We start from the raw sequence: 26,954 nt of genomic DNA on the forward strand, positions 1-26,954 counted from the left end.
GCATTTCGTGCATATATGTATATATACAGCTATATTTATGTGATTTTAATAAATACCACATATAAGTACACATACATTTATGCATATATTTATATACACAATGTAGATATATGTGAATATCTACATATATATTTATACACATATACATGTTATATATATGCATCAATTTATGTATGTATAGTTTTAAAGTAAAAATTATTTTCAGCACTAGAGATTCTAATTTCTCAGCTTTTTCCAGAGAAAATGAAATCTCAGAATGAGGCAGCATGGAATAACAACTATAGTGCTCAATATGGAGCTCCAATGCCCTAGGTTCATACCTTGCCTCAAGCACTTAGTAACAGTGTGATAATTTCCTAACTTTTAACCTTGTTGAGTCTCAGTTTCCCATCTGTGAAATTTGAAGAATAGTAATTACAGTTATCTACCTGTTTTCTGGGATTGTTGTGAAACTCTGATGAGAGTACATATGCAAAGCACTTTTTCAACCTTCAAGTTCCAAAGAAGTATCAGTTATTATTAGCAGTCCAGATGCAGCCTGGAACTACTTCTATTAGATTGCAGGAAAATAGAGGATAGTCCTAGTTTTGTTTTTTTCAAATTATCCGAATGGAGCAACTAGAAGAAGGCCTAAATGTTTTGTTTTCATAGCATGATTTAGCATAGAATTAGTTATCTATCATTTCACTGGGTTAATAATAATTGATTCCTCATGAGAAAAAAATAATGAGGAAACTGTTGGTATAGGAGTCATACCCAGAAGATCTCCTCCATCCTTCCACCCATCCTTTAATCAAACTACAAGCACTTCTTATGGAACATCTATGTACCAAGTACTGTGTTAAGTGATAGGGATAAAAGTTATATGTACACATATATACACATTATATATGTGTATATATAATTATACATTAAATAAATTAACATATACATACAATTAAAATTTCTATTAATTATCTATCTATAACACTTGGGTCATGAACTTGATTTTCCATTTTTTACTTGGGTTGTTTTGTCTCACAAACACGCACATACACACTACTACCACTATCACCACCACTTTAAGTAGCTTTGTCCATCCCCTCTAGTACAGGAACTCATTTTATTAGTATCAGAAGCTCATTCTATTTTATCTCACCCTGAAGTTCTGTTAGTCTTCTCAGCCTCCTCGGTTAGTCTTTCTTCTGGAAAGAGTTAGATCAAATAAATAATGTTGGGCAACCCAATTTTCTTGAAACATGTAATTGGTCTCTTCATTTTGAGTGGACTCCAAAGTAATGCTTCCAATCAGAACTTTCCCTTAGGGGAATGAACTGACTTAGAAGTGTCAAGGTTCATTGAACAGAGCCTATATGACCACAAGTCAGGGATATTTCTGAGAGGACTTGGTTATAGAATTAGATTATCCTTGAGCTCCCTTCAGACTGCAATTTCTGAAACAGTTGTAAGGTATTTGATGAGATGCCATGTGGAAGAGGGAATTTTGTGGGTGTGCTTATCCCTCAAGGGCAACATTATAAGAACTGGGTGAAAATCGCAAAGAAGCAAATTAAAAGATGAAATCAGAGGGGGAGGAATCACTTCCTAATAAGCAGAGCTATTCAAAATAGAATTGCCTTCCTTGAAAATAAGTGTATTCCCAAGCAAAGACCAGAGAATCATATCAAGAAGGTTATAGAAAGGATTTTTGCTTAGATGTGAATGGATTGGGATATATTGCTTTTAAGAGCTGTTCTAACTCTAAGATTCAATTGTATGATTCTGTAGCTCAGTGACCTAGGTTAAAATGTTTACCAAGAATCTCTTCAAATTCCTTCCTAGTCTAGGAAATTAGCATTAATGCTGGAGTTTGGGGGAACATAGCAAAAGGAAGACTGGTTACCTTGTCACTAGAGACTATCTATTTACCAAATGGATTTAATTTTTGGTTCTTTTACACTTATTTTCCTATGGAATAAAGCAGTATGGAATATTGAAAAGAGAGCTAGTTATACTGTCAAATAATCTGGATTCAAATCTTGGTTCTTTCATTCAGTACTTGTATAATTTGAGACAAGTCACTTTTATTCTAGATCTCACTTTGTCTGTAAAATGGGAAGTTTGGGGTAAAGGACCTCTAATTTCCCTTCCAGATCTAACTTCAATTCATGAAAGAATGTGTGCAATGATTTTCTTTAAATAATGAAATCCAGATGTCTATTAACCACCAATCACTCTTATTTATAAATTTGACTATTTATAAGCTAGCCTATAAATGGCTTTTAAAAGCATTGATTTATTTTCACATAAAAAATTAGATAATGTGGAAATTGTAATGTGTGGATGTCTCCATGAAATATAGACTTTGTTTTCTAATAACACACACATATGCAGAGGAGATAATATTTAATCACCCAAATCCCAATTTGCCATTACCTGTAGTCTTATTCATTGAGAATCAAATGGAGACAACCAAAATGCCCTCTCCTCCTCTAAAAAAATGAGAATTCAAAAAGTTGTCCTTTGAAGCATTCAGCCAAAGAAGGCAAAACCCCATCTCTCAACTGTCACCACCTTCCTGTACCTAGGGAATGATTCCTCTATCTTTATCCTTTCATTTGCAGAAATAAAATCCCCTCACTGATCCATTTAATTGCATTCTGTTAGAAATTGGAATCTGGTAGTGTTGAATGGACATTTCAGCACTCCATAGCACCATGTATATCAGAAACTAATAAGGTCTTTATGATCCTACCCATATTTTAGGGTCTGGGCATGAATGCATGCACCAAGAACAAAATAATTAAAATTGAAACAACAACACTCTACAACCTGAATGATTGAATCAGCTAGTGTGGACAGAAAGGGGCAATAGCATTAACTTTTGTGTCATGTTTAATATTAGTGTTCAGATAAGGAGTCTATGAGATTCTAATTGGCTTTATAGATGACTTTGGCTATGAATGAAAGATATGTAAATCATCATTGGAATTTTGACTATTTCCTGTAAGAATATGAGAACTAAAAAACCCTTGTAGTAGCTAAAAAATAATAAAAATACTCGCCTCCTACCAATATCTTCATTTGTAAAATAACCAGTTAAGGGGAAGAACATAGGGATGAATAAGGGCATCCCTTTCCATCCCATCATTAATTTCAACAGCATATATTAAGTATTATTTTGTACCAAGAATCATATTACATTCAAGGAATGCAAAAATAAAAATATCCAATTCCTTCAAGGAATTTCCATGAGTATAAAATATTATCCTTACTGAGTGTAAAAAATATTATTGTTTTGAGTGTAAAAATATATAACTAGAAAATACATACCAAATAAACATTAGGTATTTTAAGGGAGTGCTTATGATGTGACCTAATTTGATTTAAATCAGTTCAATAAATATATGGCACTGTATATGGTTCTGGGGTGGGGGGGAGAATTAAAATAGTCTTAGTCCTGAGGGACCCTCTTTCCTTCTAATAGAATTTAGGTCTCTTAAAGGCAAATACTATTTCATTTTTCTCTATATTCCCAGAAATTAGCAGAGTAATAGTGACAAGCACACAGTAGGTCCTTAATAAATGTTTTTTGGTTTATTGATTTGTGTCTTCCCTATTTCTTTCCCTCCTCACATTCTCCACAATTTGAAATCATGTCCCATATAATGCTCACTACAAGATGCAAAGTCTTTTGACTCCACATTACTTTTTCTTTAACTGTTTTTGAAGCAAATAAAAATTTTAAAAATAAATTATTTGAAGGATGCAAAGAACATTTTTTATTTAAATTTGGTGGGTGTTTTGTTTTGTTTTGTTTAAGTTTAGGGCTCCCCATTTCTTCAAGGTTGGCAATACAAGGGCTCTTCATAGAATCATTCACACTTCTGATAAGTACAAAAACTTTTATTTACTCCCTTTCTTACCTGAGCTCATCTATCCCTTCTTAAGCAAGCTAATGCTCTACATCAGAAAATCACCATATTGATGCTAAACTTAATGGGAATGTCTGATTGATTTTAGCCTTGACTATAGTTAAGAACTACTAATCTCAACAGATCCACCAAACTTCAATTCCCTCTTTACAGGGACTATAAGTATGCATTTACATACTTAATTTAAAATATTTTAAATAACCAACAAATAAATCTCTTTTTTGTCTGCATATTATCATACCAATAAGTTTGCTTTAGTAAAAAAGACCTTGAAGACATACTTTTTATACTTTCAACTTTATCCATAATGCTTCTAGCATAGCCTTATATGCATGTCTATCCCATTAAAATAATAAAGAGGCATTTGTGTAGATTTTTAAACATTTAGAATACAATACATGCATTTTCTTATTTCAGACAACAATCTATATCAATTGTATACTGTGGATGTAATTATCCCCATATTACAGACAAGGAAATTGAAGCTCAAAAGGTCAGGCCTTTTCCAAATGATCACATAATCATCAGGCAATAGAGATGGAAATTTGAACCCAGCTATTCCTGACTCTAGATCCGCCATGATGCCAAGTTGAATCAAGAACAAAGATAAGGCAATGGCTAAAATCTGGAGGCACAAAGAAAGGCAAAAATAATCCATGCTCTTAAGAAGGTCAGAGTCTAATGGGAAAGACAGTATGCAAACAACAAGAGTCTAATGCGAAAGACAGTATGCAAACAACAACAAGCAAACTAGATATATTTAAGAAACACTGGACATCTTCTCAGGGAGAAGGCACTAGTACTTAAAGAAATTTAGGAAAGGCCTCAATGTGAAATGAATTTTGATGGAAGCCAGGAAAGGTAAAAGGTAGACAGGATAATTATCATATGGAAGGTGTTGTGTGAAGAAAAGCAATGAGCCCATTGCCCTGGATAGCAGAGTATATGAAGTGGAATATGATATAAGAACATTAAAAAGGTAGAAAGGGGTAAACTATGAGTCAAGCAGAAGATGTTTTCATTTAATCCTGAAGATAATAGATAATCCTCATGACATGATACTCGTGCTTTAGGAAGATCAATCTGAAGGGTGATTTTCATTCAGGAATTCTTTCAAATGTTAAAAGAAACAAAACAAAAAATGCTTAATATTACAACCAGGTAAAAGAAATCCTCTGATTAAAGGAAATCATTTGAAATAAGATTCCACAATACAAAGAAAGGCCAAAAAAACCATCATATATTTCAGTGGCACGTTTTAAAAAAAAAAATTGTGGACTTCAATAGGGCAAAAAAAATATCCATTAATCTTTTTCTAGAAGTTATTTATTCTACCATACTGTTGGAATCCTTACAAACTGCTAACTAATTAGAGTTGATCTAATCTTACAAGAAGATGTTTTGGGCAGAACCTGAAACAAGGTACTAAGTAGAACTAATTAATACAAGGCTTGTGTTCACACCTTTACTCATTGGAGTTCAATGAGTTCACACCTCCCTTGAAGCTCTTTGGGCCAGAAAGCACTATGGGAGAAAACTCACAATCCCTCTCTTGAAGGAGCATAAATAGAGCTTCAATGGGCCAGTCAAAGAAGTTCTTCAGAGTGAAGAAGCTACAAGTCGAGATTTCACTGGAATGACATGAAGAGTGGAGCTGGCTGGAGGCTGAAGAAAGCAGAGGCAGAGGCTGAAGGACCAGACCTTTGGATTTGGTGACATTCGGAGAAAGCTCTTGGAACCAAGCAGAGAGATAGGCCTCTAAGCTAACCGGGCTATATTGGAGATAATAAAAGATCTGAACTTTTATCACCTGGCTGCGTTTTGAGAAGAAAAAGTTCATCAACACCATACTATAATAGAAAGAGAAGTAGAACCAGAATTAGGTGAATTTCTGGATCCTAATTGTGCCTCCAACACAAATAGCTTTATGTTCATAAATAAATCATTTAAAATTTCTGAGTTTCAATTTTATGATCTATAAAATGGACAAAAATATTTTGCCTACCTACTTCACTGAGTTTATAGAATTAGATGAAAAATCATTTGTAAAGTATTTTTAACCCTTAAGGCATGGCAGAATTAAGATCTATCATCTTCATCATAATTATGAACTTGGGCAAACTATTTAATCTTTCTGTACCTTATTTCCCAACTTCTAAATGAGGAAATTGGATAAAATCAGGTGTTCTTAATCTTTGTTGTATCATGGCAGTTCTGAGATTCCTCAGAATCATGTTTTTAAATACATAATATAAAATTCTTAAGATTACAAAAAAGCCAATGTATCAAAATATTTTTAATAAGTACATATACCTTGTTTTAAGAAACTTTGGATTAAGTGCTCAGAATAGGCAGATAGGTATAATGAATGCTGAGCTTGGAGTCAAGAAGGCTGGGATTCAAATTTTGAATATTTGCTAGCTTGTGACCTTGACCAAGAAATTTAGCCTCTAGGTTTCCTTATCTGGGGAATAGGGATAATAATGACATTTACCTTATTAAGCTGTTGAGAGGCTCAAAAGAGTTACATAAAATTATTTTTTAAATATAAAGCTGTGCATAATGAAAGCTATTCTTTTATCATATCAGTAAGATTCCTTATAGTTCTAGATCTAGGATCCTGAGATCACTTTTTAATTTATTTATGCATTTAATAGTATTTTATTTTCCCCAATTACATGTCAAGACAGTTTAGAATTAATTGGGTTTTTTTAGGATTGTTATAAATATTTTAGCTACAAATTTTTGCCTCTGCTTTTCTTCCCTTTTCTTTTCTGAAAATGATAGTGAATCTGATATAGGTTATACATGTATTACCATGTGAAACTTATTTCCATATTAATCTCAGTTGTGAAAGAAGAAATAATTCAAAAGAAAAAATACAAAAAGTAATAAAGTAAGTAAAAAATTGTGCTTCAATGTGCATTCAGAGTCCATCAGTTCCTTTTCTGGATCTAGATAGCATTTTTCCCTAGTGATTCCTTTGTACTTTTCTTGGACCATTGTGTTGCTAAGAAGAATTGAGTAATTTGTAGTTGATTATCATAAAGTTTTGCTACTACTGTGTGCAATGTTTTCCTGGTTCTGCTCATTTAACTTTTCATCAGCTCATACAATTCTTTCCATGTTTTGTTTTGTTTTGTTTTTTCTGAAATCTGCCTGCTCATCATTCTTATTATACTATAGTATTACATTGCATGTATAAACCACAGCTTGTTTAGTCATTTTTACTTGATGGACATCTACTCAATTTCCAACATTTTGACACCATAAAAAGTATTGTTAAAAATGTTTGCACATGGAGGTCCTTTTCCTTTTTTATGATTTCTTTGGGATGTAGGCCTTGTTGTGGTATTGCTAGATCAAAGGGTATACACAGTTTGCTAGCCCTTTGGCAATAGTTTCAATTGCTCTCCAGAATAGATTGAATCAGTTCACGACTACACTAACAATTCATTAGTTTCCCCATCTTCTCTAAGATTTATCCTTTTTTTTTCCTTTTTTTGGTCATATTAGCCAATCTGATAGGTATGAATTAGAAGAATTTCTTTCTGTACTTGAGACCACTTCCCATCTTTCTTTGGGGTTTTGCCTATAGATTTTTTGACATTGTTATCCTCTTTTGAGTTTATATCTTGGACTTTCCTGTCACCAAAATAACTTTTTATGCTCAGATTCTTTGTTTGTTGTTGTTTGCTAATCATTTTATTGTAATAGAGGAGACTTTTTTTTTTTAATTTGAGTTCTGCTCTCACAGTAGAAGGAATACTGGCTCACATTTCTTATTCCAGGGGTTATAGGTCCTAGATGTGTACTTAGTACTACACTAATGATGCCATGAGGCCTACAATGGACCTTGATATTGGGTGATGTCTGAGGAGGTGGGGTGCAGGGATGGCTGGTGCAGCTGGCTATAGGGTCTGGCAGCTTGCCTGGTGCCAAGTTAGAGTCTTGGTGGTATCTAGCATGTATTGTGACCAATGAATTTCTGGATTTTCTTTGAGGTTATATTGAAGCACATTAAGGCCTGGGTTCAGGAGGATGCTTAAGTGCACAGAGATACACTGAAGCATGATAGGGCTAGTGATCTGGCTGAATCGGTATCCACCTGCCTGTCCAGGGCTATGTTGAAGCATGTATAGACTTCCTCTTTATTCCAGGCTGTGATGACACACATGGTGATTCCCAGAGGTGGGTTCCACTAGTTCTCTTGGCTATGTTAGGCATGTGGTGGGTGCTGATCTTGATGTTCACTTATTCCATCAAATTGGGAATTAAGATCTTCAGATATTTTGTTAAGCCACCTTGCTACCAGCTTCCTATCTTGAACTGCATCCCACTTTTGCCCAAGTAAGATGAATTTCTGCATTTTTCAAGTTCCTTAGGCTAAAATATTCTTTCACATTCTGGGGTAGAGCCAAGATGGTGGAGTAAAGTCAGGAAATTGCTTGAGCTGTCCCAGTTTCCCTCAAAAATTATGTGAAATCAAGTGTCTGAAGGGAATCAGATAGAATGAAACTACTCTCCAACTCAAAATAAACTGGAAAAACTTCAAGAAAGGTCAGTCTCACTGGAGTGAAAAGGGTATTCAGCTCAGCTTAGAAAGACTATGGAAAAGCTAGTGAGAGTGTCTTAATCACAGCAAATCAGCAATTAAGATCTTCATTCCTGGTTCAGTAGAGAAGCAAATCTGTGGAACAGCTTCCAGTCCCAGCTAAGAAGGCAAACTCTGGAAAACCAGACTGTTTCCTGAAAAGAGCAAGCAAAACTAGCCCCTGCAAACACAAGGTGACCTGTGCTCAAAGTTAAGGCTCAGAAGTGCACAGGAAGCTTGGGACAGTTCCCCCTTTGCCTCAGAGCAGAACTCAACCACAAAAGTAAAAGAGGAGACAATACCAAAAGAAAAGGAAAGAAAATGAGCAAGAAACAGAAAACGGACCTTGACCATAAAAAGCTACTATGGTAACAAGGAAGATGAAAATAAGAACTCAGATGAGGACAAAATGTCCACAGGAAAAATTTCAAAGAGTGATATGAATTAGTCTCAAGTCCAAAGAGGGTTCTTGTGTTATGCCACAGTTCTCTTTAACTGTCCTGACTCAGTTTCCCTGTACAAGTTTCCCTTGTCTCAGTTTCCTTAACTGTTCTGTCTCAATCTCTTTAGTTGTAAATCCCCCTCTGACCCAGTAAGACTGAGGACTATTTGTTCCAAGGTTATAAATTAGCAAGAGAATAGACCTCCTGATTTACAATATCCCTAAAATATTCCAAGATATCTCATTGATGTCTTTACTTCTTTGTATTCAGGCATTCTGTCTCTGGGTTTTCTAGGATTTATGGCTTCCCTATCCTGATAGAGGTTTTCCCTCACTTCTTACCCATTCCTTTATTTAGAGAAAAGGTATTTAAGAAGTTGGGGTTCCTCCATTCATTGCTGGAGAATGGTGGCTGGTGGCTGTATGACAATCTCCTCCAGCCCTGGGACCAACATGAATTCCTTGGTCCCAGTATATCTTTATCTCTATCTGACTGGATAAGTTGAGATGAGAGTCCTGTCCAGTCAATCTTACTCTCCCATTAATAAAATATTAAAAACTCTCTAATCTCTCTCCTGCCTCTGTTTCTCCGGCATTACACTTGGAAGTGCTTATAAAAAAATTTTAAAAGGCAAAGAAAAGTAAGAGAAAAAATAAAAAAGGAAATAAAAGATATGCATGAGAGAATTAACAGATTAGAAAAGGAAGGGAAATATTGTCTGAAGAAAAAACTCTTTAAAAATAGAATTAACCAATTGGAAACAGAGATACAAAAGCTAACTAAAAAAAAAAAAAACACATTAAAAACTAGGACAAAGCAAATAGATGCTAATGACTCTATGAGACAGCATTAATAAAACTAAAAAGAATGAAAAAATAGAAGAAAATATGAATTACCTCACTGGAAAAAAAAATCAACCTGAAAAATAGATCCAGAAAAGACAATGTAAAAATTATTGGCCTACCTAAAGGTCATGACATCCCCCCCCAAAAAAAAGCTTGGATAGCACTCTTCGAGAGAACATTAAGGAAAACTTCCCCAATATTCTAGAAACAGAGAGGGAAATATTCATTAAAAGAATCCTTTGATCATCTTTGAAAAGAGATCCCATGAAGAAAGCCCCAAGGAACATTGTTGTGAAACTCTAGAACTACAATTTCAAGGGGAAAACTGCTGCAAGCTGACAGCCAAAAGCAATTCAAATATAAAGGAGAAAGTGTCAGAATTACCAAGGATCTGGCAGTTTCTAAAATAACGATTTGGAGGGCCTGGAATACCATGTTCCAGATGGCAAGGGAGTTATGGTTACAACCATAAATTAATTATTGTGAGACTCAGCATTATCTTTCAAAGGAGGCAATGGAGTTTCACTGAAGTAAAAGACTTTCAATCACTTCTATTGAAAAAAAACCAGAACTAAATCAAAAAATTAATCAACAAATATGGGACTCAAGAGAAGCAAAGAAGGATAAATGAGAAATTACATATATATATGTATATATATATATACATATATATATGTGTGTGTGTGTGTGTGTGTATATATATATATATATATATATATATATATATATATATATATATACAATTAAAAGATTAAACTGCTTACATCCCTACATGAGAAGATATCTGTAATTCTTGAGAATTGTATCGGTCACTGGGGCAGACAGAGAAGGACACCACAAGGACTAGGGTGTAGTTGTGAATAAACTGATGTGATGACATCAAAGAAAAAGACAATAAGGGGTGGGAAAAGATCTATACTTGAAAAGGGGGAAAGGGGAGATATAATGGAACAATTAGCTCACATGACGACTTTTTACAATTGAGGGAAAGAAGAGAGGGGGTGAGCTTTGTCTGAAGCTTGATCTCATCAGTTTTGATTCTGAGAGGAAATAACTTAATCATTGAGTTGAGTGTAGAAATTTATCTACCTTATAAAAAAGTAGCAGGAGAAAGAAAAAAGAAAAGGAATGAGCAGGACAGAAGAGAAGAGAGAAACACAAGGGGAAAAGGTAAGAGAAGGGGGGAATGGGTGATAGAGGATAAGGTAGTGGATGGGGTGGGTAAAAAACACAAACTTAAGAACAGGGTGGAAATAGAGAACAAAATTATATACAGCAGAGAAAATAAGATGGGGGGGGGAAATATAGAGCTGTTAATCATAACTGTGAATGTGAATGGAATGAACTCTCCCATAAAACAGAAGCAAATAGAAGAGTGGCTTAAAAGACAGAATTCTACAATGTGATTTTTACAAGAAACAAATCTGACAAAGAGAGACACATACACAGTAAAGATTAAAGGCTGGAACATAATTTATTATGCTTCAGCTGAAGTAAAACAAAAGGAAAGGTAGCAATTCTTATTTCAGATAAAGTAAAACTAAAAAATAGATCTTATTAAAAGAGATAAGGAAGAAAAGTACATCTTGATAAAGGATACCATAAACAATGAAGTAGTAAGGATACTAAATATGTATATACCAAGTACCAAAGCAGCCAAGTTCCTACAGAAGATTTTAAGCCATTTACAGGAAGAAATAGAGAGCAAAACTACACTCATATAAAGGCATACATAGAAAAGCCTTCCCCTCTGGTGATCAGATAAATCTAACCACAACAAATAAAAAAGAAAGTGAGGGTTTAAGAGCATCCTGGAAAACCTTGAAATGAGAGCTCTAAATAAAATTGAATAGAGACAGGATGCCCATTATCATCATTATTATTCAACATTGTAGTAGAAATGTTGACTTTAGCAATAAGAAAAGAAAAAGAAATTAAAAGAATTAGACTTGGCAATTAGAAATTTCTCAGAAGTACATGGCACCTACACAAAAATTTATCATGTTTTATAAGATTTAAAACCCCACAATCAAATGCAGAATGGCAGAAATGGTAAATGTTTCCTTTTCAGACCACAGGCAATAAAAATCATATTCAATAAAAGGCCAGGGACAAATAAACTAAAACCTAATTGAAATTTAAATAATCTAATTCTAAAAAATGAGTGGGTCAAACAACAAATCATAGAAACTATCCATAACTTTATTCAAGAGAATGACAATAAGACAATATACCAAAACCTATGAGATATAGCTAAAGCAGTTTTTAGGGGAAAATTTATATCTCTAAATAGCTACATGAATAAAATAAAGAGGAGTTCAATGAATTGGGCAGTCAACTAAAAAATCTAGAAAAAGAACAAATTAAAATCTCCCAAATAAATACCAAATTAGCAAATCTGAAACTCAAAAAAAAAAAGAATAATAAAATTGAAACTAAGAAAATTATTGGACTAATAAATGAAAATAAAAGTTGATTTTATGATTAAAAAAACAACAAAAAGATAAACCTTTGGTTAACTTGATCAGAAAAAAGAAACTAAAAACCCAAATCACCAGCAAAAAAAATGAAAGGGTAAACTTAAGGCAAGAGAGAATATATAGCTCCTAGTAGCTCTCCTGACTCCTACACTAAGATCAAGACTGGGCCAGAATAAAGACTCTAAACTCTATCCTTGATCATTCTCGTGATATCTATACTGCTGAGATGAAGGTCCATGTGAAGGACCTCCAGAAAGCTAGCCCAGACATTATACAGGTCAATAAAAGAGGAAACAAATTACTTAAGTAGAACCATTTTGGAAAAAGAAATTGAACAAATCATTAATGAATTCCCTAAGAAAAAATCTTCAGAGCCAGATGGATTCACAAGTTAATTCTGCCAAATAGCTAAAGAATAATTGATTCTAATACTATATAAACTATTTAGAAAAATAGATTAAAAAGGAGTACTGCCAAATCCCTTCTATGACACAAATGTAGCACTGATACCTAAACCAGGAAGAGCCAAAACAGAGAAAGAAAATTACAGACCAATCTCCTTAATCAATATTGATGAAAGATTTTCATATAAAATGTTAGCAAAGAGATTATAGCAATTTATCAATAGGATAATACACTATGACCAAGCTGTATTTATATCAGGAATGCAGGGCTGGTTCAATATCATGAAAACTATTACCAGAATTGATAATATCAGTAACATATCCAACTGAAATCATATGATAATCTCAATAAGTGCAGGAAAAAAAAACACTAGAGAGCAGTAAGCTCAGGAATGAAATAATATAATGGGCATTATAGCAACTATTTTTCAACATTGTACCAGAAATGTTGGCTTTGGCAATAATAAAAGAAAAATAAATTAAAGGGATTAGAATAGGCAATGGGAAAATAAACTATTACTCTTAGCAAATGATATGATGACATACTTAAAGAATCCTAGAAAATCATCTGAAAATCTACTCAAAACAAGTCACAGCTTTAGCAAATTTGCAGGATATAAAATAAATTCACATAAATCATCAGCATTTCTATATATTACTGAAAAAGCCCATCAGCAAGATCCAGAAAGAAAAATTCCATTTAAAATAACTATAGACAAAATAAAATACTTAGGCATCTACCTGCTGAGAAAAATCCAAGAACTATAGGAACATAATTACAAAACATTTCTCACACAAATAAAGTTAGATCTAACTAATTAAAAAAAATATCAATTGCTCAGGGGTTGGCCAAGATAATATAATAAAAATGACAATTCTGCCTAAATTGAAAGTATTCAGTGTTATACATATCAAACTACCCAAAAAAATTTTTTAAAGAACTAAAAATAATAATAACTAAATTTGTCTGGAAGAACAAAAGATAAAAAATGTGTAATGAATTAATGAAGCAAAATACATAGGATGATTGCTTATTAGTAATTAATGGGTGAATGCCCATCAATTGAGGAATGGTTGAACAAGTTGTAGTATATAAATATAATGGAATATTATTGTTCTACAAAAATGATTAACAAGCTGATTTTAAAAAGGCCTGGAAAGATTTACATGAACTGATGATGAGCAAACAAGCAGAACCAGATATACATTGTACACAATAACAACAATTTATGATCAACTATGAAAGACTTGGCTCTTCTCAGTGGTTGAGTGATTCAAAGAAATCCCAATAGACTTTGGACAGAAAATGCTATCTACATACAGAAAAAGAACTAAGGAGAGTGTAAATCAACACCTGCAATGTACACTTCTTTTTTTCTATTTTTACTCTCCTATCATTTTTCCCTTCTGTTTTGATTTTTCTTTCCCAGCATGATTCATAAAGCAATGTGTATTAAAAATAAGTAAATTTACTAGAAAAAATATTGTTTCACTCCCATCTTCTTGTTATTCCAGGATCTGTCTCGGGGTGCTATTTTCTAGTTTCTTAGAAATGAACACAGAAGAGTTACAGTGATTCACTGTTTACTGTACCATCTTGACTCCCAGAAGTTCCCAGATTCCAATCTATGTGTTTTGCAAATCTATATTATTCTACAGAAGCTAAAGTTGGTTCAAACAATGTCTCAGGGCTGGCAATGACTCCTTGGAGCTCTCCATAGTTCTGAACTCTGTTCTCTCTTTAGCATGGATAAGCTCCTTAGCAATGCCTATGCAATTTTTTTTCTTTTATCCATAGAAGAAATATAACAGAAATGTCCAAGTGATGCACTGGATGTAAAGGTCAAAATTCCAGGCTACATGTATAGCCACTGAATGACAAAATGACTGAGAACTTCTTGTTAATGGTTCAATGAATACAATTTTATTCTCGGAGTTAGGTAGGCCTACATTCAAAAAATTATTAGGTATACGCAAAAAAATAATCTGTTTTCCTCAGTTCAACTATAAAATTGGAATAATAATAATAGCACCCACATTCCAAGGTTATTGTGAAAATCAAATAAGATATTTACTAAGTATTGAATATATTGCCTAGTTACTAGGTCCTCAAACTACTTAATAATGTACATAATGTACAGGGGTCCTCAAACTATGGACCGCCGGTCAGATACAGCAGCTGAGGATGTTTATCCCTCTCACCCAGGGCTATGAAATTCCTTTATTTAAAGGCCCACAAAACAAAGATTTTGTTTTTACTATAGTCCGGCCCTTCAACAGTCTGAACTTGCCCCCTGTTTAAAAAGTTTGAGGACCCTTGTACATTATGGATGCATAAAATGCTAATTTCTTCATTCTTCCATTGATTTTCCCAAATTTAATTCTTATATATTTTGTTTGTGTCTACTTATTTGTATGCTGTTTCCTTGATTTTACTTGAGGTCTTACAGAGTTGAGATTTTTTTTTAACTTTATTTGTATCCCCAGTGTTTAAGAAAGTGAAAGTGATTAATAAATATTTATTGACTGACAATTTCAGAGTCAATTGATCTGAGTCATCTCCACCTCAGTATCTCTATCTGGAAGTGTAGATAATACTCAAGCTCTATCCAAATCACAGTTTTGTCATTTAATAGTTGTGTGATACTGGACAAATCACATAATCCCTCTAGACATCAGTTCTTAAAATGAGCTCTGAGAAGCCTTATAACTCTAAAACTCCAGTAATACTTAATCCAACTAACTAACCTTTACTCATGATGACTAATTAAATGGTGAATCATTTTTAAATGACCCAAATGATTTTCAAAAGAGAAAACTGCTTCTCTCTCATAGATCATATTTCAGTGTTCAGAAAACATTTTCATGCAAGTCCCAAATCTACCATGAGAAAATGTTTCAATCTATGTGGAAAAACTTTTCAAATATTAACAAAATTAGTTTAATCATTGTAAAGGACCACAGTAGTCAAAGTTCAACACATACTAGGGCAAATATCTCTTAAACCTCAGACTTAGCAAGTGATTACTTTCCAGGGCTGCTCATTCTGCTTCTCAGTAGTTTGAGTAGTAATAAAAGACTTGCTTTTACCCTTATATTAAGCTCAAATTGGTGTCTTTGTAAGTCCCACCTATCGAATCAATTTTCTAAGTGACAATCTGTGAAACTTCTGTTCCAGTTTTTAAAAAATCTCTTCTTCAAGGACCCCAATTTTCTCCAAAAGATCCTCATATGCTATGAATATAAGATGTTTTACATCATTGCATTCAGATATTCTGAAGTTTCTACTCTGAAACCCCTTTAGATTGATAATGTCCTTCATAAACTGAACATCATTCTCCAGATGGGGTATGGCCAGGACATTGTCTTGGGCATTATTCCTTTTTTAATGCAGGTTAGCATTGAATTAGCTTCTTTGGCCACATCTCACTGTTCCCTCACATTGAATTTTCAGTTCATGAAAAACCCCTAAATATTTTTTTTGGAGAATGCCTCTATCATGTCAATATCCTTCCCCAATCTTGTGCTGGTGGTATTAGATTTGAGATCCAAGTGCCCGACATGAAATTTATCCCTATTAATTTTTTTTTTTCTTATTGGATTCAATCTGACATTCTCACCTATGGAGATCCTTTGGAGTATTTTCTGTATCACACATGAGTGAACCATTCCTTCAGCTTTCTACCATCTGTAAATTTAATAAACATGACATCTATATATGTACCTATTTTATCAATCAGTGATAAAATTTGTAAACACCACAGATCCCTAGGATATTCCATTGGAGATATACTTCCAAGTTGACATTAAATTCATTTTGACCAATCCTTGGGTCCAAGTCATTCAAATAATGCCAAATTCACCTAATTACACTATTAATTACTCCTCATTTCTTTCCATGAGAATATAATATGTGGATTGTCAAGTAATTTGCTTCTACCAGTGACTCCAATTTCTGTTTGCTGGGGTCAAACAAAACAAATTTTATTTTTCTTGCACATGTTAATCTAAAGGCAGGTATGATGTTGCTTTTCCAGGTTGAATATCCTGGGTATTTTTAAACTAATTATTTTATGAAATGTTTCTAATTTTATTACTTCTCTCTGCTCTTCTCTATATGTATCATTTCTTATCTATGCATTTGCTCTAATTTGACAAATGTTTTTAGAGAAAAGAAATTGTTTAACTCTAAGACATTGTTGTTTATTACCATGGTTTCTCTGAGTTGCAATGGGACAATAAAGCATTCTACCTCCTACCTCCATCAAGAAAAAATACAACAAAAAAGTGATTTGCAGTTAATTTCAAGAGGGAATTTGTGTGTGTGTGTGTGTGTGTGTGTGTTTGTGTGTGTGTGTGTGTGATTAAACTTTTTTTTAATAACTTTTTATTGACAGAACCCATACCAGGGTAATTTTTTATAACATTATCCCTTGTACTCAGTTCTGTTCTGATTTTTCCTCTCCCTCCCTCCCTCCACCCCTTCCCCCAGATGGCAAGCAGTCCTTTACATGTTGAATAAGTTACAGTATATCCTAGATACAATATATGTGTGCAGAACCGAACAGTTCTCTTGCTGCACAGGAAGAGTTGGATTCAGAAAGTATAAATAACCCGGGAAGAAAATCAAAAATGCAAGCAGTTTATATTCATTTTCCAGTGTTCTTTTTTTGGGTGTAGCTGCTTCTGTCCATCCCTGATCAATTAAAACTGAATTAGATCTCTTTATCGAAGAGATCCACTTCCATCAGAATATATCCTCATACAGTATTGTTGTTGAGGTATATAATGATCTCCTGGTTCTGCTCATTTCACTTAGCATCAGTTGTGAGATTAAACTTGATGGAAATTTGAGAAGGTGGGAAATCATGAAGCTTCAAATAGAAGTTGTTACCCAGAACTTGTAGAGAACTTGGCACTTTTCAAAGTGCTTTTAGCTCCTTTGGTTCTCATAAGCCAGCTAGGAATATAGTTACCCATCTGGTCAATGAGGAAACTGATGTATAGAACAGTCAAAAGATTAAACATAACATAACATAACATACAGTTAATATACATAACATAACAACATAAGTTAATGGCAGGGACAAAATTAGATTCCTTGTGGCTGAAAAATCTGCCATTTTCTTCTTTGTTCCCTAAATTCTTAGGCCTTTCAAGCCTACTTGAAGTTAACTCCTCCTTAAGGCTTTTACCTACCAATATCTCCTCTCTCTTATATCTATTCCTCACCCTTAAGTGAGAAACAACATTATCTCTTTATTGCCCTGGACTTTATGAAGCACTTTTGTAGCTCTCCAAAGAATCTATTGCTTGCTTTTATTGTTATTGTTCATCATTTCAATCATGTTTGACTTTTTGTGACTTCATTTGGTGTTTCCTTGGCAATGTTACTAGAGTAGTTTGCCATTTCCTTCTCCAGCTCATTTTATAGATGAGGAAACTGAGGTAAATAGGACAAGTAATTTGTCCAGAGTCACACAACTAATTAGTGTCTGAGGGCAGATTTAAACTCACAATAATGAGTCTTTCTGTCCCCACACCCAGAACTCTATTCACACTGTTCCTTAGTTGCCTCTGGTTGAAATTTTATATTAATTATCTGAACATGTGTTTTTTTTTCTATGTATTACATTGTAGAAAAAGGCCTAGATCCTGTCCCATATTTCCGTAACATTTGATATGAAATTGAGACTTTTGTTTGCTTCTTAGCATTTTAACCCAAATGTAATGATCCCCTTCTAGGCTTCTTTCTACCACACAGCAAGAAGAAATTCTTAATTTCAGGAATGAGGTAGGAGAATAAATGATGAGCATTCTTTGAGTAGGCAATGTCCCTCAAGACTAAATGGGAAGCAATAGCCTAAAAGCCATTTGTTATTGCAATGAAGTTAGTGAGGGTAGGAGGAAAAGCTAGGAGAACAACAACAACAACAACAACAACAACAAAAAAAAAAAAAAAAAAAAAGAAAATATAAGAAGATAGTAACAAAATTATATATGCATGTATATGTATATATGTATGTGTGCATATAAGTATCTATGGTGTTATAAGCTATCATGTGCACAATACCTATGTCTATCATATATATATATATATATATATATATATATATATATATATATATATATATATATATATATGCCTGTTATTGTCGTTCAGTCATTTCAGTCATATCTGAATTTTCATGGCCCCATTTGGGATTTTCTTGGCAGAGATACTAGAGTGGTTTGTCATTTCTTTCTGTAATTCATTTTACATATGAGGAAACTGAGGAAAATAATGTTGCTTGTGTATGAATATGTATATGTATATAATGGATGTGTACACAAATATACATGTGCCTGTGGAAGATGGAGATGTGGGTATGTGTACTTTTAGGTTTCTTAGAAGAATACCTAGGATCTCATAGAGCACATTTATGTAGAAAAATAAAAAAAAAATCTATAGAATGGCTGATGTAGAAAGAATTTAGGATGTGACAAAGATGGGTTTGAAAGTCACCTCAAGTGTCAGCAAATGGGAGATTCTTGGAATCAGGAAGAATGGCATGAATCTGTCTGACAGTAACTGTATAAATATGCTCAAGTCATTTAGTCTCTCTAATCTCGATTTCCTCATTTGTAAAATGGGCATAAGAGTGTTTATAAAATCTCTCTCACAGAATTGCTATGAGATACATATGAAAGTCACATTTGAGCCCTTCCCATCCTGATAACCCCTCCATCGTGTGGCTTACTGTGCTGATTGGAAAGTTCTTAATTCAGACTACTACCATTTCATGAGTGGCCAAGTTACTGTCACTTTAAATCCTGACTTGTTGGCATCCTTTATGTGTACCTGTTTCAAGTGAGCCCTTTCAGAAACCCACTCACTAATCTGATTTGATTTCCTATTTCCTTTGGTGTTTTCATCTACCTTCCTGAGATATCAGGGAAGGCGTGATCACCTTTTCTGGGAGGGGAGGGGGGAGGTTCTCACCTCCTTGAGAAGTCAGGGAGGTCATGACCACCCTATGTTCTAAAATAAAAGAAAGGGGGAGATGTTGGAATCCTAGTGTTAACTCAACTTGAAACAAGGTGATAACTCAAGGGAGATGTTAGAATCCTAGTGTTAACTTAATGTAATTGATACAATGCTTGTGTTCACACCTTTACTCATTGGAGTTTACATGTTTGGGAGATTTCAGGGTTTAGTATCAGATATCCTAATTCACACCTCCCTTGAAGCTCTTAGGGCCAGAGAGCACTCTGGGAAGAAACCCATAATCCCTCTCTCTTGCATCCCAAGATCTCTCTCTCTTGAAGGAGCAAAAATAGAGTTTCAGTGAGCCCAGTCAAGAGAGGGGAGCTGAATTGAAGGCTGAAGAAAGCAGAGGCAGAAGCAAAGGATAAGCTGCAAGAGCTCTCTCTTGGAACCAAGCAGAGATATAGGTCTCTAAGCTAACCGGGCTATATTAGAGACAATAAAAAAATCTGAACTGGCTGCATTTGGGTAATTATTGATCTGAACTGATACTAAGGCTGCCTCCAGAAAACCTCCCCAAGAAATCTGCTTTCTTCTCCAGAGAGAACGATTATTATTATAAAGAAGAACAAGAACACCACACTGATTCAACTCTATCTACAGATTTCCTGACAAGTTACTTCAACAGCATCCCCCGACCCAAACACACACACATACACACCATTTTTCTAGTTATTCTTTAGAGTTTATATTACCTTATTAAAATATAAGTTCTTTCATGTCAAGGACTGTCTTCTTTGCTTATACTTATATCCCCAGTGTCCAGGAAATGGTTTATGTCGACCTGTCTAAAGGACTATATGTGTCAGCTATTTTTATTCATCTTCCTCATATGACCTTCAATAAATCCTTTGATCCCTCTGTATATCAATTTCTTCATCATGGAATCTCAGATTCGAAGATAGCAATCGATATCTGATCAAGAATCTTCTTTCTTCTGGCCCCCAACAAATGATTATTCTGACTTTGCTTGAAGACCATTAGTACAAGGGGAGCTACTAATACTCAGCGAGACAATGTGACACCATAGCTAGAGCCCTAAACTTGGACTTGGAAGACCTGGCTCAGATCTAATGTCAGATGATAATTACATCTATAAGAAAGTCACTTCATACTTTTAATTCTCAATTACATCATCTACAAAATTATATTAATAATGCTTATTTCACAAGCCTTTAGTGGGGCTTAGATTGGATAAGGAATATGAAATGGTTTGCAAAGTCTTTAGTGTTGGATAAGGAATATAAAATGGTTTGCAATGGATCGCTATGAAAACAATGGAAATAATTATTACCTCCTCAGGAAGTCCATTAGTCATTGAAATTTATATAATTGTGAGAAAACTTCTGGTTACATATAAACCTGGTTTCTATGCAGCTTCTATCCCTTATGTCTAGTTCTGCCCTTAACAGCTAATAGAATAAATGTGATCTCTAATTATAATCCCTATTTTGCTTCCTTCTTAGCTTTGATGTATGGGTCAAGTTAAATAATACATGTTGAAATATTTTGAAAACTATAAAAAAGTAAAAATAATAAATCTTACCTAGGTGTAAGGCAGTGTGTTGTTCCTATTTACAAAAACACCAAATTAAACTGGGAATGAAGAGTGAATGGGTTTTTATGAAAGTACAGCCTGTCTTCTCTCTCCTATCTCCCTCTTACTTTCAAATGCTTGCCCATTCTCCTATCCAAGTGGAGTGTTAACAAGAGTCAGGTGTGGTAGGCAAGGAGCCCAGCAGATGGCACAGCCTACTATGAGGACCCCCGCCAAGAGCATCCTCCACCCCTTATGCTGAATGAGGAGTCAGCCAGAGCACACACAGTGAAAGCAACACTGTCAGCCTTCTTTTGCCAGAGCTGCCAAGAAAGTAGGGGGAGTTTGCAGCTGCAAAGCTTCTTATCCCCAGTGGACCACACAAATTCCCCAGACTGATGTAATTGTGTTACTTTTGTGTTTGCTTCTAATATTCAGGCTTTAAGAAAGAGGGAAACATACACACAAACACATATATCCTACCATCAGCAGGACAAAGGGAAGAAAGGAACATTTTGCATATACCAAGAAGATGGAGCAGAGGCATCCCAGTGATTCTGCAGGGTGAAAAGGTAGAAACTGCCTCCAATGACCTTAAAGAGGAAATAAGCCTAAAAGAGGTCCTTCCTAGTTTAGGAAAACTATAGAAGCAATTCAGAGAAGCAGAAGTCAGCTTTAGACTATAGAATAACAGATCTGAGAATTGGAAGGGAACTCAGATTGTATATCCCTATCCATATGGGGAAGAATCCCATATGACTAACTAACCAATCCATCAGAAAGCATTTAGTAAGCTCTTCTTATGTGCCAGGCACTGTGCTAGACTCTGAGGAGACAGAGATAGAGCCTGCTCTCAAGGATTTTAAACTATGTGTGAAGCAATTTATACACATACACACATATATAAAATATTTAAAAGAAATATAAAGAGATTTGGAGGTGATCATTGAGCCCTTAATTGAATTCAAATGAGAGGAATCCACTATCTCCTGTGGAAGCACCTGCCCTTTTGGTACAGTTTTAACACTTAATTAACAAGAATAGGAAATGTGTACTAAATTTGAGCTAATTCAGCCCAACCGCAACTGATACCCATTGTTCCTAATTTGTCTCTCTGTCTGTTTCTATCTGTGTCTGTTTTTTTTTTCTTGTCTAAGTCATTCTCTGTTGCTGTCCTTATACCTTTCTCTATTTCTCCTCTTTCCTCTCTTCATTCTCTGCTGTCTCTTTTGTGTCTCCTCTATCTGTGTTTCTCTTCTGTCTCTTGTCTTTCTCTTTCTATCTCTCTGTTTCTCTTTCTTTCATACATACAGAGAGAGAGAAAGACAGATATATATATATATATATATATATATATATATATATATATATAGAGAGAGAGAGAGAGAGAGAGAGAGAAGAGAGAGAGAGAGAGAGAGAGAGAGAGAGAGAGAGAGAGAGAGAGCCTTTTATCTAAAAATTTTGAACTAGAAGGAGCTTTAAATACCAACTGGTCTACTACTCTCCCCAATTCAACAGTGAGGAAACTGAATCCCAGAAAAGATATATACCTTCTAGTTAACCACAGATCCAGGACAAGAATCTAGGTTATCTGATCTTCAGGCCAAAGATCCTTTCACTAAACCACACTGCTTTTCAAATGCCTTGTGACAGTGTGATGCCAAAGAAAGAGAGCTGGATTTGAAATTATAAGAAAGGAGTTTGTGTCCTGTCCTTGTTGCTTTTTACCTGTATGAGCCTGGGCAAAACACTTAGCATCTCTAAACGTCAGGTTTGGATTATTGTTGTTGTTGTTTTGTTTGGGTTTTAATTTACAAAATGACACAGCTCTAAATTCATGCCCTAGTGATCCTCTAGTGATCCTTCCTGCCTGCATGAATTTGTGTAAACCACTTAATTTCTTCAAGCCTCAATTTCTTCATTAATAGAATGAGATTTTCGTACTAAATGACCTCTGAAGTCTTCTATCTCTGATTTCTTCAAAAAAGGAGGATCTTGAAGGAAGAAAAAGGGGTACAGGAAGAGGACCTGAAGAAGTTGATCTAGACAACTGTTAGGAGAAACAGCATTGTAATGAACAGGAGATGAGAAAAGCTAATCACTATAATAGAAAAGTAGCAGCCAAAATAGAGGTGCCCTTGGGAAGGAGCATGTGTACAGTGAAATAAATTTAAGGAGGGAGAGAGGGAAAACAGACAGAAAGACTGACAGAGAAAAAACAGAGACTCAGAGGCAAACACAAAGATGGCACAACAAAGAAAGAGAGAAACAGACACAAGAAAACAGAGTTTTCAAACGGACAGACAGAGAAACAAAGACAGACATGGAGACAGAGACGCAGCTATAGAGACAGAGAGAAAGACAAAGAGAGGAGAGACTGAGAGACAGAGATAGTGAAAAATGGAAATGAGACAGAGGCAGAAATAAAGGTGAGTAAGAGATTGATAGAGGAACTAATACTGATAGGCACTCAGGATTCCAAGATTGCCCAGTTTGGCTGAGAAAGGGTCAATAATGGAACAACATTGAAATAAAACCAGCATGTCAGCAGATCTCATATATTTAAACAAAGGACAAGCATTACAATCTAGGCCTGATTTAATGTAAGGGAAAGTCATGACATACAGAGAACTAGACTGCAAAATGGTCTTGTTATAAACCCACAGCTTTCAATGTTGCCTTCAGGGAGACATTTGCTATTGTAACACAGGTATCTGGCAGGATGGTGGCCAGGTCTCTTAGCTCTGTTTGCTCTTGTTTTTCTTCATTCAATAGCTGCAATAACCTTTAGTAAACGATTTGGATGGGAGCATTTTCCAATGAAAACACCTTCTCTCTGATAAACAGTGATTTTACCATCTGTGAAGGTATTTAAGAGGACTGCAGGACACAAACCACTTCCATCAACTTCCAGAAGCTTTTCATACCTGGAAAAAAAAGTTCTGTTTTGGAGGCCAGTGCTTAGTTCTGAATTCTGAGCATGGCTTTGAAATTCAGTTCAATTCAATAAGGATATATAAAATGCCTACTATGTGCCAAACATATTAGGTTCCAAGGATAGAAAGACAACAAAAGAAAAAAAAATGCCTTCAAGGAGATTGCCTTCAACTGGGTTGAATACAACATAGAATTATAATAAATTAAGAGGTAAAAATGGACCTTTAGAGATCTACTCAAACTCCCTCATTTTACAGATGAGGAAACTGAGATGAAGTAAGGTGGAGGAACTTGTCCAGAGTCAAACGGGTAGTAATGAAGATGGGATTTGAATCGACATGTTCCACCTCCAAACCCAATGCTCCCTCCACTATAACATAATGTGTGTTATTTCAAGTCAAGGAGGCAATAAACATTTTTAAGCACCTACTCAGATGCCAGACATAGTGTCAAATTTTGGAGATGCAAAAGAAAACAGAATAGCCCCCTAATTTCCAGGAGCTCATAATCAATGGAGGAGGCAACATGCAACTAATTATATGAATATATTATAGACAGTATAAATTATAACTAATCTCAGAAGAGATTAATTAAGGGGGTCTATGAAAGGCTTCTTGTAAAAGGTAGGATTTCAGCTGAGACTTGAAGGAAACCTGAAAGTAGAGATCAAAAGAGAGCATTATAGACATAGGACACAGGTGATGACAATTCACGGAATCTAGAAATGGAGCTTGGAATATTCAGCAAGGAGACCAGTGTTTACATAGAGAAGATTAAGATATTAGAATAGAAAAGCAAAATAGGACCAGTATTTGATTATCAAGGACTTTAAAAACCAGAAGATAGATACATACATACATACGTTGATAAATAAATAGATGGAATGCAAGTTTTATAAAGTAGATAGCAAGTAACTTCAGGAGAATAGTATATTACCAATGGAATGGATTAGAAAAGATTTTGAGGGACAGCAAAACTGGAACTGAGCATTTAAAGGAAATAAGAATCCCAGGAATTAGAGGTGAGGGAGAATATTCCAGGTATTGGGCAACCACTTATACTCATGGAGGCAGGAGATAGACTTGCACATAAGAAGCATCACATAAGTAGGTGTGGCAGGAATATAAATTGAATGAGGGTTAGCAATGCAAATTGTGACAATAAAATACATTAAATTCAAGTTGTGAAATGCTTTAAACTCCAAAAAAGAGGAATTTATGTTTTAAGTTAGAGGTAATAGAGAACCAATGAATCTTCTTCAGCAAGAAAAAAAGAAGCAATCACTGATTAAGTAATTACTATATATCAGAAATTGTTCTATAAGCTTTATAACTATCTCATGTAAACCTCATAACAAGCCTGGAAGATAGTCATTATCCTCCTCTTGTTCCTCCTCCTCCTTATCATCATCATCATCATCATCATCATCATCTCTATTCATAATGAGGATATTGAGATAGACAAAAATTAACTAACTTGCCTAGTCACCGAACTAGTAAATGGGTTAAGTAGAATTTAAACACATGGGGTCTTGACTCAAGGCTGCCTGTTCTATACACTGAGCTGTCTGTAATAACATTAGAAAGGAGCATAAAATCATCTTAAGAGCCAGGAAAAAAAAATGGAATCTTATTGACCTCTCTAAAGGACACGTGGGATAAGTGGGATATTCATGGAGTACTGATACCTCTGCTGAGAAAGCTTGCTGGGTCTTTTTCAGGACTGCTTATCCACTGTTAATATCCCTACATATACACACACATACACACATACACACACACACACACACACACACACACACACACACACACTCTCACTTATAACTCCAAGAAAGTGTGCATTACTAGCAATGACATCCAGGTACCACATATAGGCGGATGGACTAAAGCAGATTGAGGGAAACTGATAGGCCTCAAACCCATCAGTGAGTTATGGAGGTGTCTACTCCAAGAAGGTGAAGACTTCCCCTGCCAAAATAGGCAGATGAGAATATTTTCTTCCAATGACCAGGAAGGCAGCTGAAGCAGGCACTATAGAGGATTTAAAGCTTGTTCAGACATTGAAGACACCAGGATTATCCACTTCATCCCAGGCCATCAAGGTCTAAAATGAAAGATAAACAACAATACAAATTAGTAAACCTATTTGCCCTATTTCCTCCTTTTCTGGTTTGGAATTTAGCAATGAGGTGAATATTCACGTGAATGAATATAATGGTTAAAGTGACATGTTATCTAGTCCAGTATAGACTCAAATGGCATGGTAGAATGAAGATCTTGTTCCTTTCTGAACACCTGGAGTCACCAATTTGCAAATGAGTGTGTTTATTTGCAGATTGTAGAATAGGAGCTGCCCAAGTAAGGAAAACAGATTGATTCAGGGATTAAAAGGGTATAGTTAATGATAAATACTTTTGAGTAATTTAAAATACAATATGTAAGAAGCAAGTTAATAAAGCAAGCTTTAAAATGTATTGAAAAGATTCAAAAATAAACTTCATTTTGCTTAACATGCCATCTGCCAATTTAATAATGGTAGTCTTTTGATTCAATGGGATAATTTTATTTTAATTTTCCCAATTATGTGTAAAAACAGTTTTTAACCTTTATTTTTTACAATTTTGAATTCCAAATTCTCTCCCACGATTCCTCATTTTCCCCATCATTTAGAAAACAATCAATTTGCTAAAGGCAAAACATGTACAGTAATGTAACATGTATTTCCATGTTAGTCATGCTATGAAGGAAAATGCAAAGAAAGAAAAGGTGAGGAG

This window comes from Antechinus flavipes, chromosome 1 (genome assembly GCF_016432865.1).
Source record: "Antechinus flavipes isolate AdamAnt ecotype Samford, QLD, Australia chromosome 1, AdamAnt_v2, whole genome shotgun sequence".
NCBI lineage: Eukaryota > Metazoa > Chordata > Mammalia > Dasyuromorphia > Dasyuridae > Antechinus > Antechinus flavipes.